The sequence below is a fragment of the Nerophis lumbriciformis genome, linkage group LG21, assembly GCF_033978685.3.
Source record: "Nerophis lumbriciformis linkage group LG21, RoL_Nlum_v2.1, whole genome shotgun sequence".
Taxonomy (NCBI): domain Eukaryota; kingdom Metazoa; phylum Chordata; class Actinopteri; order Syngnathiformes; family Syngnathidae; genus Nerophis; species Nerophis lumbriciformis.
In genome coordinates, this window is record NC_084568.2 from 9,434,440 (window position 1) to 9,450,720 (window position 16,281).

At 42.1% G+C, this 16,281-nt stretch overlaps 1 protein-coding gene across 1 annotated transcript in view; it reads right to left on the reverse strand.

The window, feature by feature from the left end:
• ext1c (exostoses (multiple) 1c) overlaps positions 1 to 16,281 on the reverse strand; it is a 246,286-nt gene extending 230,005 nt beyond the window's left edge. The window contains exon 1 of the mRNA XM_061983143.2: positions 16,114 to 16,281. The gene's annotated coding sequence lies outside the window, so the exon portion shown is untranslated. The remainder of the gene's footprint in view (positions 1 to 16,113) is intronic.

Here is a 16,281-nt window from a genome sequence, read left to right on the forward strand (position 1 = left end):
TTTGGGTTTTGTACATTTCTGAATTAAAAGGTTACAATTATATTAGGGCTGCCATTAATCACATAAAATGATTGCATTAATCCTGTATAAATGCAGATTAATCACGCAATTTATCTCAAACGCTCCTTTACCTAAACCACAGATATAAAAGCAATGTTCACGTATGACATACTGACATTAATATTGCAAAATATCTAAATATCGGGGTCTTTTTTTAAAAGTACATTTAAATTATGCCGGCAACTAAATTTAGTGAACAATCGCGATTGATCTTCCTAAAAAAGCGGACAAATGGATAATAAACAATGATAATAATCACAGCCTACACTGGTAAGTAATTGCCGGCTCTCTCAGGACAACAATTTCACGACGCACTACTGCATCAAAAAACATCAGTGTGTAAAGGATATCACCACGTGGGCTGAGGAACACTTCAGAAAACCACTGTCAGTAACAACAGTTTGTCGCTACATCTGTAAGTGCAAGTTAAAACTCTACTCTTTTGCAAACAATAATTATCTTAGAATTAAATGGCTGCAACACGTGCCAAAGTAGTTGGGAAAGGGCATGTTCACCACTGTGTTACATGGCCTTTCCTTTTAACAACACTCAATAAACGATTGGGAACTGAGGAAACTAACTGTTGAAGCTTTAAAAGTGGAATTCTTTCCCATTCTTGTTTTATGTAGAGCTTCAGTCGTTCAACAGTCCGAGGTCTCCGCTGTCGTATTTTACGCTTCATAATGCGCCACACATTTTCGATGGGAGACAAGTCTGGACTGCAGGCGGGCCAGGAAAGTACCCGCACTCTTTTTTTTACGAATCCACGCTGTTCTAAAGTTAATGATTATTTGCAAAAAAAAAATGTTTTATCAGTTTGAACATCAAATATGTTGTCTTTGTAGCATATTCAACTGAATATAGGTTGAAAATGATTTGCAAATCATTGTATTCCGTTTATATTTACATCTGACACAATTTCCCAACTCATATGGAAACGGGGTTTGTATATCGTTAGCGCAGGAGGCTGCAATATAGATTTTAAGCCCGAGGTGTCTCAATCAGTTTTTCCACCTGTGGGTTTCTGGGCTGTGAACAGTTCCTGTACACCATCAAACAGAAACACAAGCGGTCTCCCGGCCGCGCTCGTCCTAATTACAAGCTGGTCTCTCGATTAATTGAATTTCCAAACAATATGCTGCACTCCGACACCGCCAGGGCTAATTAACAGCGTGTACAAGATAAGTCGGAACAATCTCGGCGAGGTCCGCTGCGCCTCAATGGAGTTGTCAACGCCGGCCCCGGTGAAAGAGAGCGCAGGCGACTGTGCGCTGGGTGTTATCGCACGGGGGCCAGATCCCACGCTGAATAGAAAAGCCTAGAAAAATGAAGAATATTGCATCCAAATGACCACTTATCTCGCACAGGCCTCATTGGATCGACCTGCAATCGGACTAAAGCTGCAACTAACGATTATTTTAATAGTCGACTAGTCAGTGATCATTTTTTTCGATTAGTCGACTAGTCAAACGATTATTGCTTATGATCTGTTGTACACGAATAAGTTTGCATTTTTACTCATTTTAAGACATTTTATAGTCAATTGAATTGTTATAAATGAAAAAAAAAAATGCTTTTAGTGAAGTTAAAGTACCAATGATTGTCACACACACACTAGGTGTGGCAAAATTATTCTCTGCATTTGACCCATCACCCTTTATCACCACCTGGGAGGTGAGGGGAGCAGTGAGCAGCAGCGGTGGCCGCGCCCGGGAATCATTTTTGGTGATTTAACCCCCAATTCCAACCCTTGATGCTGAGTGCCAAGCAGGGAGGTAACGGGTCCCATTTTTGTAGTCTTTGGTATGACTCGGCCGGGGTTTGAACTCACGACCTACCGATCTCAGGGCGGACACTCTAACCACTAAGTGAAGTGAAGTATATTTATATAGCGCTTTTCTCTAGTGACTCAAAGCGCTTTTACTTAGTGAAACCCAATATCTAAGTTACATTTAAACCAGTGTGGGCGGCACTGGGAGCAGGTGGGTATAGTGCCTTGCCCAAGGACACGACGGCAGTGACTAGGATGGCGGCAGCGGGGATCGAACCTGGAACACTCAAGTTGCTACCAACCGAGCCGTACCGCCCCTTTTGCTTCATTGCAAAAGTAAACAAACAAGTTCAGATAAACTTGATTTCTTGCAAGTAGCGTTATCACTGGAGGAATAGATAAACATGCCAAGGATGAGAAAAGCAGCCACGCTAATTGCTTTGAATGCAAAGTGGCGAAACAACCGATTAAGTGCTTATTAGTAGCAAGTAGGTGAGTACGAGTCGAGAGAGAGAGAATAACACAACAACTGCTATGCAAAGCAGCGACAACAGGGTTGCCAGATGTGAAATGACATATTATTGTACCAGGTGCTTAAAATGATCGTATTTCGGGGAAAATTATTGTACATCTACTAAGATCCGAATAACAGTAGGGAAGGGTTTCATACGGCCCCCATTCCTGGCTGGGGAGTTTATCATTTTGCAATGCAGTCCGCTGAAAATGATGGACAGTGCCACTCTCCATAGCAACTGATGCTGTGGTCAAAGTCGGAACTGCCACAAAATCAATTTTAAGCTATTCAACACTCTACTGCCATCTGGTGGCGAAAGTGGATTGCGCGACCCCCCCCAATTTGTCACGTTTCCTGTGTCGGGTAAACCGTGACAATTGAGGCCATGTAAACTCCCTTCCGACAGTAAATAAAGTGTGCAAACTAACATTGTGTGTGTGCTACAAGCGAGCGTCTACTAAGACCGTGTGCTTCATAGCTTACCAAAGTGGTATTAAAACATTTTAATCGATTTTTGAGCGTAATGTTCTATATTTTCAATGGAACGTATAAAACGTTGGCCTTGTTTACTCGAGTCATATTGCAGTCTACACGTATCTCTTGTATGTGACTTGCCAACATATTGCAGTTTACACGTATCTCTTATGTGTGACTGCCATCATATTGCAGTCTACACGTATTTCTTATGTGTGACTGCCATCATATTGCAGTCTACACGTATCTCTTATGTGTGACTGCCATCATATTGCAGTCTACATGTATCTATTGTGTGTGACTTGCCATCATATTGCAGTCTACACATATTTCTTATGTGTGACTGCCATCATATTGCAGTCTACATGTATCTCTTGTGTATGACTTGCCATCATATTGCAGTCTACACGTATCTCTTGTATGTGACTTGTCATCACATTGCAGTTTACACGTATCTCTTATGTGTGACTGCCATCATATTGCAGTCTACACGTATCTCTTATGTGTGACTGCCATCATATTGCAGTCTACATGTATCTCTTATGTGTGACTGCCATCATATTGCAGTCTACAGGTATCTCTTATGTGTGACTGCCATCATATTGCAGTCTACATGTATCTCTTGTGTGTGACTTGCCATCATATTGCAGTCTACACGTATCTCTTGTATGTGACTTGTCATCACATTGCAGTTTACACGTATCTCTTATGTGTGATTGCCATCATATTGCAGTCTACATGTATCTCTTGTGTGTGACTTGCCATCATATTGCAGTTTACACGCATCTCTTGTGTGACTGCCATCATATTGCAGTTGACACGTATCTCTTGTGTGTGACTTGCCATCATATTGCAGTCCACACGTATCTCTTGTGTGACTGCCATCATATTGCAGTCTACATGTATCTCTTGTGTATGACTTGCCATCAAATCGCAGTCTACACGTATCTCTTGTGTGACTGCCATCATATTGCAGTCGACATGTATCTCTTGTGTGTGACTGCCATCATATCGCAGTCCACACGTATCTCTTGTGTGACTGCCATCATATTGCAGTCTACATGTATCTCTTGTGTATGACTTGCCATCATATTGCAGTCTACACGTATCTCTTATGTGTGACTGCCATCATATTGCAGTCTACACGTATCTCTTGTATGTGACTTGCCATCACATTGCAGTTTACACGTATCTCTTATGTGTGACTGCCATCATATTGCAGTCTACACAGAATCTCTTGTGTGACTGCCATCATATTGCAGTCTACACGTATATCGCTTGTGTATGACTTGCCATCATATTGCAGTCTACACGTATCTCTTATGTGTGACTGCCATCATATTGCAGTCTACACCTATCTCTTGTGTGACTGCCATCATATTGCAGTCTACATGTATCTCTTGTATGTGACTTGCCATCATATTGCAGTCTACACGTATCTCTTATGTGTGACTGCCATCATATCGCAGTCTACATGTATCTCTTGTGTATGACTTGCCATCATATTGCAGTCTACACGTATCTCTTATGTGTGACTGCCATCATATTGCAGTCTACATGTATCTCTTGTGTGTGACTTGCCATCATATTGCAGTCTACATGTATCTCTTATGTGTGACTGCCATCATATTGCAGTCTACATGTATCTCTTGTATGTGACTTGCCATCATATTGCAGTTTACACGTATCTCTTATGTGTGACTGCCATCATATTGCAGTTTACACGTATCTCTTATGTGTGACTGCCATCATATTGCAGTTTACACGTATCTCTTCTGTGTGGCTTGCCATCATATTGCAGTTGACACGTATCTCTTATGTGTGACTTGCCATCATATTGCAGTCCACACGTATCTCTTGTGTGACTGCCATCATATTGCAGTCTACATGTAACTCTTGTATGTGACTTGCCATCATATTGCAGTTTACACGTATCTCTTATGTGTGACTGCCATCATATTGCAGTCTATATGTATCTCTTATGTGTGACTGCCATCATATTGCAGTCTACACGTATCTCTTGTGTATGACTTGCCATCATATCGCAGTCTACACGTATCTCTTGCGTGACTGCCATCATATTGCAGTCTACAGGTATCTCTTGTGTGACTGCCATCAAATCGCAGTCTACACATATCTCTTGTGTGACTGCCATCATATTGCAGTCTACATGTATCTCTTGTGTGTGACTTGCCATCATATTGCAGTCTACATGTATCTCTTGTGTGTGACTGCCATCATATTGCAGTCTACACGTATCTCTTGTGTGTGACTTGCCATCATATTGCAGTCTACACGTATCTCTTGTGTGTGACTTGCCATCATATTGCAGTCTACATGTATCTCTTGTGTGTGACTGCCATCATATTGCAGTCTACACGTATCTCTTGTGTGTGACTTGCCATCATATTGCAGTCTACATGTATCTCTTGTGTGTGACTGCCATCATATTGCAGTTGACACGTATCTCTTGTGTGTGACTTGCCATCATATTGCAGTCCACACGTATCTCTTGTGTGACTGCCATCATATTGCAGTCTACACGTACCTCTTGTGTATGACTTGCCATTATATCGCAGTCCACACGTATCTCTTATGTGTGACTGCCATCATATTGCAGTCTACACGTATCTCTTATGTGTGACTGCCATCATATTGCAGTCTACACGTATTTCTTATGTGTGACTGCCATCATATTGCAGTCTATACCTATCTCTTGTGTGACTGCCATCATATTGCAGTCTACACGTATCTCTTGTGTGACTGCCATCATATTGCAGTCTACACCTGTCTCGTGTGACTGCCATCATATTGCAGTCTACACATATCTCTTGTGTGACTGCCATCATATTGCAGTCTACACCTATCTCGTGTGACTGCCATCATATTGCAGTCTACACATATCTCTTATGTGTGACTGCCATCATTTTGCAGTCTACATGTATCTCCTGTGTATGACTTGCCATCATATTGCAGTCTACACGTATCTCTTATGTGCGACTGCCATCTACTAGTCACACTTATCATTGCACCATGTACCAAATACAATTGCTTCGAGGTCGGTAAGCACAACCAGGATTATTCCGTGCATTAGGCGCACCGGGTTATAAGGCGCACTGTTCAGTTTTAAGGAAAAAATTCTATTTTAAGTGCGCCTTATAGTCCGGAAAATACGGTAATTGTCTTGGCGTAATAGTGGCAGAATGGAGTGCATTACTTAGCCGCGACCAGCAGAGGCACTGTTGAGTCATTCCAAGCTTGCTTGCCGTTTAAAGATGAGCCAAACGACAGCTTTTTGAAGGAAACAGGAGCTCAGAACATTCAGAGGGCGATTCTCCCATCTTATTTAAAACGATGCAAGCTAAGCTTAAATGACCGCGACCGTAAACCCTAAAGCAGTGGTCCCCAACCACCGGTCCGGGGACCGGTACCGGTCCGTGACGCATTTTCTACCGGGCCGCACATAAACATTAATTAATTTATAAGCTACCGCATTTTCTCCCACTTAACATTCTCCTGTGCCACTAAACACACCAATAAGCTTGTTAATATAACTCCTTTGTTATAGTACATTAGACAATGCACATAAAATATTAATGCGCCAGATTGTAGCCGAAAGGCTAATTTTTCATGCTCATACTTTTTGCTGTTTATATCTGCCACAAGTAGAAAGCTGGTCCGGGAAAATAATGCCTACATTAAACCGGTCCCTGGTAGGAAAAAAGGTTGGGGAACCCAGCCCTAAAGGATCCAAGCCACACACTTGAGGGGTTTAAAGCTCCAGTAAGATGCAGATAGTCGTCGTCTAAATCGGGGACGACTCCCAAGATACCAGGTTCTTCTTCTTCCCACCGGGGAAGGTGTGTTACCAAAATATCGTATGCACGTAAAATCCCATTAAGATGAGGCGCTGTCATTTCCAAAGAGACGTTTCATCAATCAGAGGGGATCTGCGCCAAGCTGGCTGTCAGGATCCACTTTCCCCCCCAATGCATGCCAGATAGGGACACCACTTTATTGCAGCCCGTCTTTTTTTCATCAAAAACACAACAAGCGAGTTGTAATTAATTGCCAAGTATAATTACGACGTTTTTGCTCGCCGCGTTGGGATTCATTATAGGAGTGGGCGTTGAGCACAAACAAAATCAGGTGTTTTTTCCGCTCTTCCTGTTAATGCGTCTTAGAAAGAACCGAGCGACATCACTTTGTATGATTTTGCATAGACCGACAATAGGAAAATGTTCTGAACAGTACAAATTAATGATAATATGCGACACCTACGTACTGCAATGGTAGCCCGCCACAAAAAAATCTGGTCTGCCAGAGAATAAGAAGACAGATCACAAGGGACCATGAGTGTACCCTGTGACTTGGTTCCTATGTACCGTATTTTCCAGACTATAAGGCGCACTTAAAATCCTTTTTTTTCTCTCAAAATTTGACAGTGCGCCTTATAACCCGGTGCGCCTAATGTACGGAATAATTCTGGTTGTGCTTACCGACCTCGATGCAATTTTATTTGGTACATGGTGACATGATAAGTGTGACCAGTAGATGGCTGTCACACAAGAGATACGTGTAGACTGCGATATGATGGCAGTCACACATAAGAGATACGTGTAGACTACACTATGATGGCACTCACACATAAGAGATACGTGTAGACTGCGATATGATGGCAGTCACACATAAGAGATACGTGTGGATTGCAATATAATGGCAGTCACACATAAGATTTACGTGTAGACTGCACTATGATGGCAGTCACACACAAGAGATAAGTGTGGACTGCAATATAATGGCAGTCACACAAGAGATACGTGTAGACTGCGATATGATGGCAGTCACACATAAGAGATACGTGTAGACTACACTATGATGGCACTCACACATAAGAGATACGTGTAGACTGCAATATAATGGCAGTCATACAAGAGATACGTGTAGACTGCAATATGATGGCAGTCACACATAAGAGATACATGTAGACTGCGATATGATGGCAGTCACACATAAGAGATACGTATAGACTACACTATGATGGCAGTCACACATAAGAGATACGTGTGGATTGCAATATAATGGCAGTCACACATAAGAGATACGTGTAAACTACACTATGATGGCAATATGACTCAAGTAAACAACACCAACATTTTATATGTTCCATTGAAAATATAGAACAATACACACGGTGCTCAAAAATCAATCAAAATGTTTTAGTACGACTTTGGTAAGCTATGAAGCCGCACCGCTTGATGGATTGTACTGTGCTTCAACATAGGAGTATTATAGTGTGTGTATAAGGTAAGACATACTGTATTATGTGACGTTTTGTTTTGCAAAGTTATGCCAAAGCAACTTTTCTTACCTTCTGATACCTGCTGATCTGTATTTGGGATCTGCATGAATCCTGAAAAATTGCGTGCGTCCGCCTTATTTTAGTCCGTGCCAACACCGTAGTCGATAAGCTTCTTCTTTTTCTCTATTTCCTTGTTTATGGGACATTTATCCTCCGCTGTTGCCATTTCTAATATAAAGTAGTGTAAAGTTCTTACTTATATCTGTCAGTAAACTCTCCATGAAAGCGCTAAAACATACCGGTGTAGTGAGTTCATATAATTCACCCAAGGAACTTTAGTTATTAGAGAGTTTCGGTCGGACGGTTTTTCACGGGATGAGGAGATGCTGCTCCGTTATTGATTGAAGTAAAGTCTGAATGTCATTAAAACAGTTAGCTCCATCTTTTGACACTTCTTCCACTCCCGTCCTTGCACGCTACACCGCTTCAACAAAGATGACGGGGAGAAGACGCTACCAAAGGTGAGCCACGTAAATAAGACCGCCCACAAAACGGCGCATCCTGAAGCGACTGTCAGAAAGTGGCTTGAGAATGGTAAACATAATCTATGCAACATGTTGACCAAAGAACAACCATTACATGTTATGTAGACGAGAGATGTCCGATAGTATCAAACTGCCGAAATTATGCTTTAAAATGTGATATCGGAAATTATCAGTATCGGTTTCAAAAAGTAAAATGTATGACTTTTTAAAACGCCAGTGCAGAGCGCCAATAAACCTTAAAGGCACTGCCTTTGCGTGCCGGCCCAATCACATAATATCTACGGCTTTTAACACACACAAGTGAATGCAACGCATACTTGGTCAACAGCCATACAGGTCACACTGAGGGTGGTCGTATAAACAACTTTAACATTGTTTCAAATATGCGCCACACTGTGAACCCACACCAAACAAGAATGACAAACATATTTCGGGAGAACATCCCCACCGTAACACAACATAAACACAACAGAACAAATACCCAGAACCCCTTGCAGCGCTAACTCTTCCGGGACGCTACAATATACACCCCCCGCCATCACCTACACCCCCCACTCCCACCTCAACCCCGCCCACCTAAACCTTTTCATGCTCTCTCAGGGAGAGCATGTCCCAAATTCCAAGCTGCTGTTTTGAGGCATGTTGAAAAAAAATTATGCAATTTGTGACTTCAATAATAAATATGTCAGTGCCATGTTGGCATTTTTTTCCATAACTTGAGTTGATTTATTTTGGAAAACCTTGTTACATTGTTTAATGCATCCAGCGGGGCATCACAACAGAATTAGGCATAATAATGTGTTAATTCCACGACTGTATATATCGGTATCGGTTTGTGTCGGAATCGGTAATTAAGAGTTGGAAAATATCGGAATATCGGCAAAAAAGCCATTATCGGACATCTTTAATGTAGACCACAAGGAAGTGTTTTACATTTGGGAAAAAAATAATAATATGACTCCTTTAATGCGCCCTATTATCCGGTGCGCCTTATATATGAAAAAAGATCAAAAATAGACCATTCATCGGCGGTGCGCCTTATCATCCGTTGCGCCCTATGGTCCGGAAAATACGGTAATCAAAGCCCTGGAGATGCAAAAAAAGCAACTAGCAACCAATCTTAGACTACATTGACACTGCAGGCCAAAGTGGCCCAAATCTGACTTTTTTGAGAACTGATTTTTTTCCTCGGACTGTTTACACTGCAAGTAAAATGTGATTTTTATCAGACTCCAGTGTAAACACGCACAGGCCCCAAATGTGGCTTGGACGTCACTTTGATCAAGTGAAAGAAAGGAGGTTTACCGGGTAGAAGTTGCTACTACTACAAAATAAAATAAAAAGTCGCAACACCTTAAAAATGTGTTTTTTTTACATAAAATCAAATGAAAGTGATATAATGTTTGAATGGTGTAATATATTTGAGATGTTTGTAATCTTTTTATGGCTGTTAAGTAGGGAAGACACAGACATCAGCGTGGTTCTTAAGCAAATTTCGTAATCAAAATATATATTCATGTACAAAACCCAAAACCAGTGAAGTTGGCACGTTGTGTAAATGGTAAATAAAAACAGAATACAATGATTTGCAAATCCTTTTCAACTTATATTCAATTGAATAGACTGCAAAGACAAAATACTTAACATTCGAACTGGTAAACGTGGAATTTGATGCCTGCAGCATGTTTCAAAGAAGCTGGCACAAGTGGCAAAAAAGACTGAGAAAGTTGAGCAATGCCCATCAAACAGGTGGGTGCCATGATTGGGTATAAAAGCAGCTTTCATGAAATGCTCAGTCATTCACAAACAAGGATGGGGCGAGGGTCACCACTTTGTCAACAAATGCGTGAGCAAATTGTCGAACAGTTTAACAACATTTCTCAACCAGCTATTGCAAGGAATTTAGGGATTTCACCATAATAACACCTTAATATCACCAAAAGGTTCAGAGAATGTGGAGAAATCACTGCACGTAAACGGCAAGGCGGAAAACCAACATCAAATGCACGTGAACGTCGATCCCTCAGGCGGTGTTGCATCAAAAAGCGACATCGGTGTGTAAAGGATATCACCACATGGGCTCAGGAGCACTTCAGAAAACCACTGTCAGTAACTACAGTTTGTCGCTACATCTGTAAGTGCACGTTAAAACTCTCCTAAGCAAAGCGAAAGCCATTTATCAACAACACCCGGAAAAAAAAAATCTGATCTGTGTCACTTGAAGGCAAAAAAAAAAAAAATCAGATTTGGTGTGCAGTTTAAACGGGTGCCTAAAGGACATTTTCACGTTTCGCTGTTCACAAAGCGCCACCCCCACAAACCTCCCCTGCTTCTTCTACTTTAATAGACTGAATTCCCTAATGGATACACTTATATTCGTTTCTGTTAAACTTTTATTCTGCAGTGAGTCTATTTACTGCGGTTTAGCAGCATCACGGCCACATCCATTCAAAATCCCATAGAGATAATTACTAATTTAGCGTGGCTTCAAATGCAGTCATTGTGACAAAGTTATGGCCGTATTTCTAAAACGACCGTATTATTTAGGTTTATATTGTTGCCAAACCTTTAACTTCAAGTGTTTTCATAGTTTTTGCCTAGCAGTTTTGAATTGGCGGTATGAGATCTCTAACACTTTTCTTTTCCCTTGGCCCTAATTGTTAGAAATCCCACGATTTGGCGAGCGCCGTTTTGTCCTACCAATTTTGGCAGTCCTTGAACTCGCCATAGTTTGTTTACACGTATAACTTTCTTCAACGATGCCAGAGAAAGACATGTTTCATGCCACTCATTCGTTGTCTCGTTTTGTCCACCAGTCATTTTATACTGTGTGAATGTACAAAGGTGAACTTTGTTGATGTTGTTGACTTATCAGGCAAGCTAATCGATGCTAACATGCTATTTAGGCGAGCTTTATGTACGTATTGCATAATTATGCCTCGTTTGTAGGTATATTTGAGCTCATTTAATTTCCCGTGTCCTCTGTGTATTTAATTTATATCTGCATTACTCATGACATATCATCTGTATGTAATATTGGCTGCATTTCTCATAGTGGTTTGTGTGCCATGTTGTTCCAGACCACAGCAAACGTTACCCAGCTTGCATAGATTGTTATAAATCCATTCCAAGAAGACAGCCCGTAATTTAGATGAGTTATCTCACCCTCTGAGAAGCCTGCGTATGTGTAGAATAAATATTACATTTCAACATTTCTGTCAATGATTCGCGTCAGCCTGCGACACATAGTCATTTTGATAGTAGGCTATTATAGCTAATATAGACACTCGTAGTCAAAAGTTTACATACACTTGTAAAGAACATAATGTCATGGCTGTCTTGAGTTTCCAATCATTTCTACAACTCTTATTTCTTTTGTGATAGAGTGATTGGAGCACATACTTGTTGGTCACAAAAAACATTCATGAAGTTTGGTTCTTTTATGAATTTATTATGGGTCTACTGAAAATGTGAGCAAATGTGCTGGGTCAAAAGTATACATACAGCAATGTTAATATTTGTTTACATGACCCTTGGCAAGTTTCACTGCAATAAGGCACTTTTTGGTAGCCATCCAGAAGCTTCTGCTTGAATTTTTGACCACTCCTCTTGACAAAATTGGTGCAGTTCAGCTAAATGTGTTGGTTTTCAGACATGGACTTGTTTCTTCAGCATTGTCCACACGTTTAAGTCAGGACTTTGGGAAGGCCATTGTAAAACCTTCATTCTAGCCTGATTTAGCCATTCCTTTACCACTTTTGATGTGTGTTTGGCGTAGGCGTGTAACGGTACGCAAAAATGTCGGTTCGGTACGTACCTCGGTTTAGAGGTCACGGTTTGGTTCATTTTCGGTACAGTAAGACAAACAACAAAATATAAATTTTTGGGTTATCTATTTACCAAATTTGCAAAATCTTCCACCAAATATATTTTTCTTTGGGGAATATTTGATGTGAAGTAATGGGAACCTTGGATAGGTCAATAATTCATAATAACATTGATTTTGATTCAATATTATGTTTTGAGCAATGACAGTTTGAAAGACAAAAAAAACAGCTTTGTTTTATTAGTCAACAGCTTTTTTATTTCACTTTTGTTATGTTTTTGTTGATTTTAATAGTATTTTTAGAATGTGCCGTGGGCCTTTAAAACATTAGCTCTGGGCCACAAATGGCCTCCGGGGCACACTTTTGACACCCCTGCTATAGATAATAAAAAAATTAAATCTATGGATAAAAAGCAGAAAAGAAAGCATGCGCGTTTATCATAACTCTCTCTCTCTCTCTCTCTCTGTCTCTGCCCCTCCCTCACCAATGCTGCTGCGCACCTTCACAATTTGTTTTGTTTTTAACCCCTTCTTAACCCTGAACGTACATTGAAAATACACGCATCCCTAACTCAAAATGCCGGACATTTGAGGCATTTAAGAAACTCCGCCCTGACAGCTCCGCAAAAGAGGACATGTCCGGTGAAAAGAGGACGTATGGTCAGTCTATCGTAGCCCGTTAGCTGCTAGCATGCCGTGTGTTGTGCCTCGGTGTGCATTGTTTACACCAGTTTTTTTCAACCTTTTTTGAGCCAAAGCACATTTTCTGCGTTGAAAAAATCTGGAGGCACACCACCAGCAGAAATCATTAAAAAACGAAACTCAGTTGACAGTAAAAAGTCGTTGTCGCAATTGTTGGATATGACTTTAAACCATAACCAAGCATGCATCACTATAGCTCTTGTCTCAAAGTAGGTGTACTGTCACCACCTGTCACATCATGCCGTGACTTATTTTGAGTTTTTTGGTGTTTTCCCGTGTGTAGTGTTTTAGTTCTTGTCTTGCACTCCTATTTTGGTGGCTTTTCCTCTTTTTTTTTGGTATTTTCCTGTAGCAGTTTCACGTCTTCCTTTGAGCGATATTTCCCGCATCTACTTTGTTTTAGCAATCAAGACTAGTTCAGTTGTTTTTATCCTTCTTTGTGGGGACATTGTTGATTGTCACGTCATGTTCGGGTGTGCATTGTGGACGGCGTCTTTGCTCCGCAGTAAGTCTTTGCTGTCGTCCAGCATTCTGTTTTTGTTTACTTTGTAGCCAGTTCAGTTTTAGTTTCGTTCTGCATAGCCTTCCCTAAGCTTCAATGCCTTTTCTTAGGGGCACTCACCTGTTTGTTTATTTTTGGTTTAAGCATTAGACACCTTTTTACTTTCAAACTGCCTCCTGCTGTTTCTGACATCTACAAAGCAATTAGCAACCGGCTGCCACCTACTGATATGAAAGAGTATTACACGGTTACTCTGCCGAGCTCTAGACAGCACCGACACTCAACAACAACACATCATTTGCAGACTATAACTACTGCTTTGCAAAAAATACTTTTTTAACCCAAATAGGTGAATTTAGATAATCTCCCACGGCACACCAGACTGTATCTCACGGCACACTAGTTGAAAAACACTGGTTTACACAACGTGCGTTACGCTACTTTATATGTCCGTGTGGAAACTCGTTCGGTACACCTCCGAACCGAACCGGAACCCCCGTACCGAAACGGTTCAATACAAAAACACGTACCATTACACCCCTAGTTTGGGGTCATTGTCCTGTTGGAACACCCAACCGCGCCCAAGACCCAACCTCCGGGCTGATGATTTTAGGTTGTCCTGAAGAATTTGGAGGTAATCCTCCTTTTTCATTGTCCCATTTACTCTCTGTAAAGCACCAGTTCCATTGGCAGCAAAACAGGCCCAGAGCATAATAATCCCACCACCATGCTTGACGGTAGGGATGGTGTTCCTGCGATGAAAGGCCTCACCTTTTCTCCTCCAAACATATTGCTGGGTATTGTGGCCAAACAGCTGAAGTTTTGTTTCATCTGACATCTCAAGGATAAAGATAAGACCTTCTGGAAGGAAAGTTCTGTGGTCAGATGAAACAAAAATCAAGCCGTTTGACCGCAATACCCAGCAATATGACATTATGTTCTTTACAAGTGTATGCACTTGTAACACTTTAACACTTTAACTTGTAACACTGTAACACTTGTTACACAAGTGTAGCACTTGTGTAACACTTTTTGCAGATGATGTGGTCCTGATGGCTTCATCTGGCCAGGATCTTCAGCTCTCACTGGATCGGTTCGCAGCTGAGTGTGAAGCGACTGGGATGAGAATCAGCACCTCCAAGTCCGAGTCCATGGTTCTCGCCCGGAAAAGGGTGGAGTGCCATCTCCGGGTTGGGGAGGAGATCTTGCCCCAAGTGGAGGAGTTCAAGTACCTCGGAGTCTTGTTCACGAGTGGGGGAAGAGTGGATCGTGAGATCGACAGGCGGATCGGTGCGGCGTCTTCAGTAATGCGGACGCTGTATCGATCCGTTGTGGTGAAGAAGGAGCTGAGCCGGAAGGCAAAGCTCTCAATTTACCGGTCGATCTACGTTCCCATCCTCACCTATGGTCATGAGCTTTGGGTTATGACCGAAAGGACAAGATCACGGGTACAAGCGGCCGAAATGAGTTTCCTCCGCCGGGTGGCGGGGCTCTCCCTTAGAGATAGGGTGAGAAGCTCTGCCATCCGGGGGGAGCTCAAAGTAAAGCCGCTGCTCCTCCACATCGAGAGGAGCCAGATGAGGTGGTTCGGGCATCTGGTCAGGATGCCACCCGAACGCCTCCCTAGGGAGGTGTTTAGGGCACGTCCGACCGGTAGGAGGCCGCGGGGAAGACCCAGGACACGTTGGGAAGACTATGTCTCCCGGCTGGCCTGGGAACGCCTCGGGGTCCCACAGGAAGAGCTGGACGAAGTGGCTGGGGAGAGGGAAGTCTGGGCTTCCCTGCTTAGGCTGCTGCCCCCGCGACCCGACCTCGGATAAGCGGAAGAAGATGGATGGATGGATGGATGGACGGACAAGTGTATGCAAACTTTTGACCACGACTGTACATCATGTGTCGACTTCATTATATCACTTATAGAAGGCTTTTTTTTTTTTTGGTATTTTTGGTCCAATATGGCTCTTTCAACATTTTGGGTTGCCGACCCCTGCCCTACAGTAAGTAGCCATCATATGTACACAGTATTAAGTGACACAATGAAGCTGAGGTCAGGTGTGGCAGATGAATGCATTAACCTGTGCTGACTGATTATGCTTTCGAACAGTGGCATGCTCTCATTATTATTATTATTATTATACTGTATATCCGGCAGGCACCTCTCAAATAAAGAGAAAGCATCATGGAGCACGCACCTCATGTCCCCGCTGCTCCGACACTTACACGCAGGAATGAAATAAATAGCAATGTGTTGCACAGTATGACTTGTATTAATAATAATAATAATAATTAGTCAATACAATGACATGAACTACTATGCAATAAGAGCAGCATCCAAACATCAACACACGGACAGAAGACAGTAGAAATCCACTTCCACCCGCGACACAAACACGCACACGCAGCAGCCTCGCTCTTACCAGCTCGTCCACCCGATGCCTAGTGGCTCATTCTCCTCTTCACGCCACGTCCTTGCATCGGACAATCGATTCAGCGCACGAACACAGTTCGCCTTCGTCGTGGATTTGAATGGAGAGACTCTATGCGCTTGAAATGATCCATTTTTTGTGTGTGTGTGTGAGAGTGTG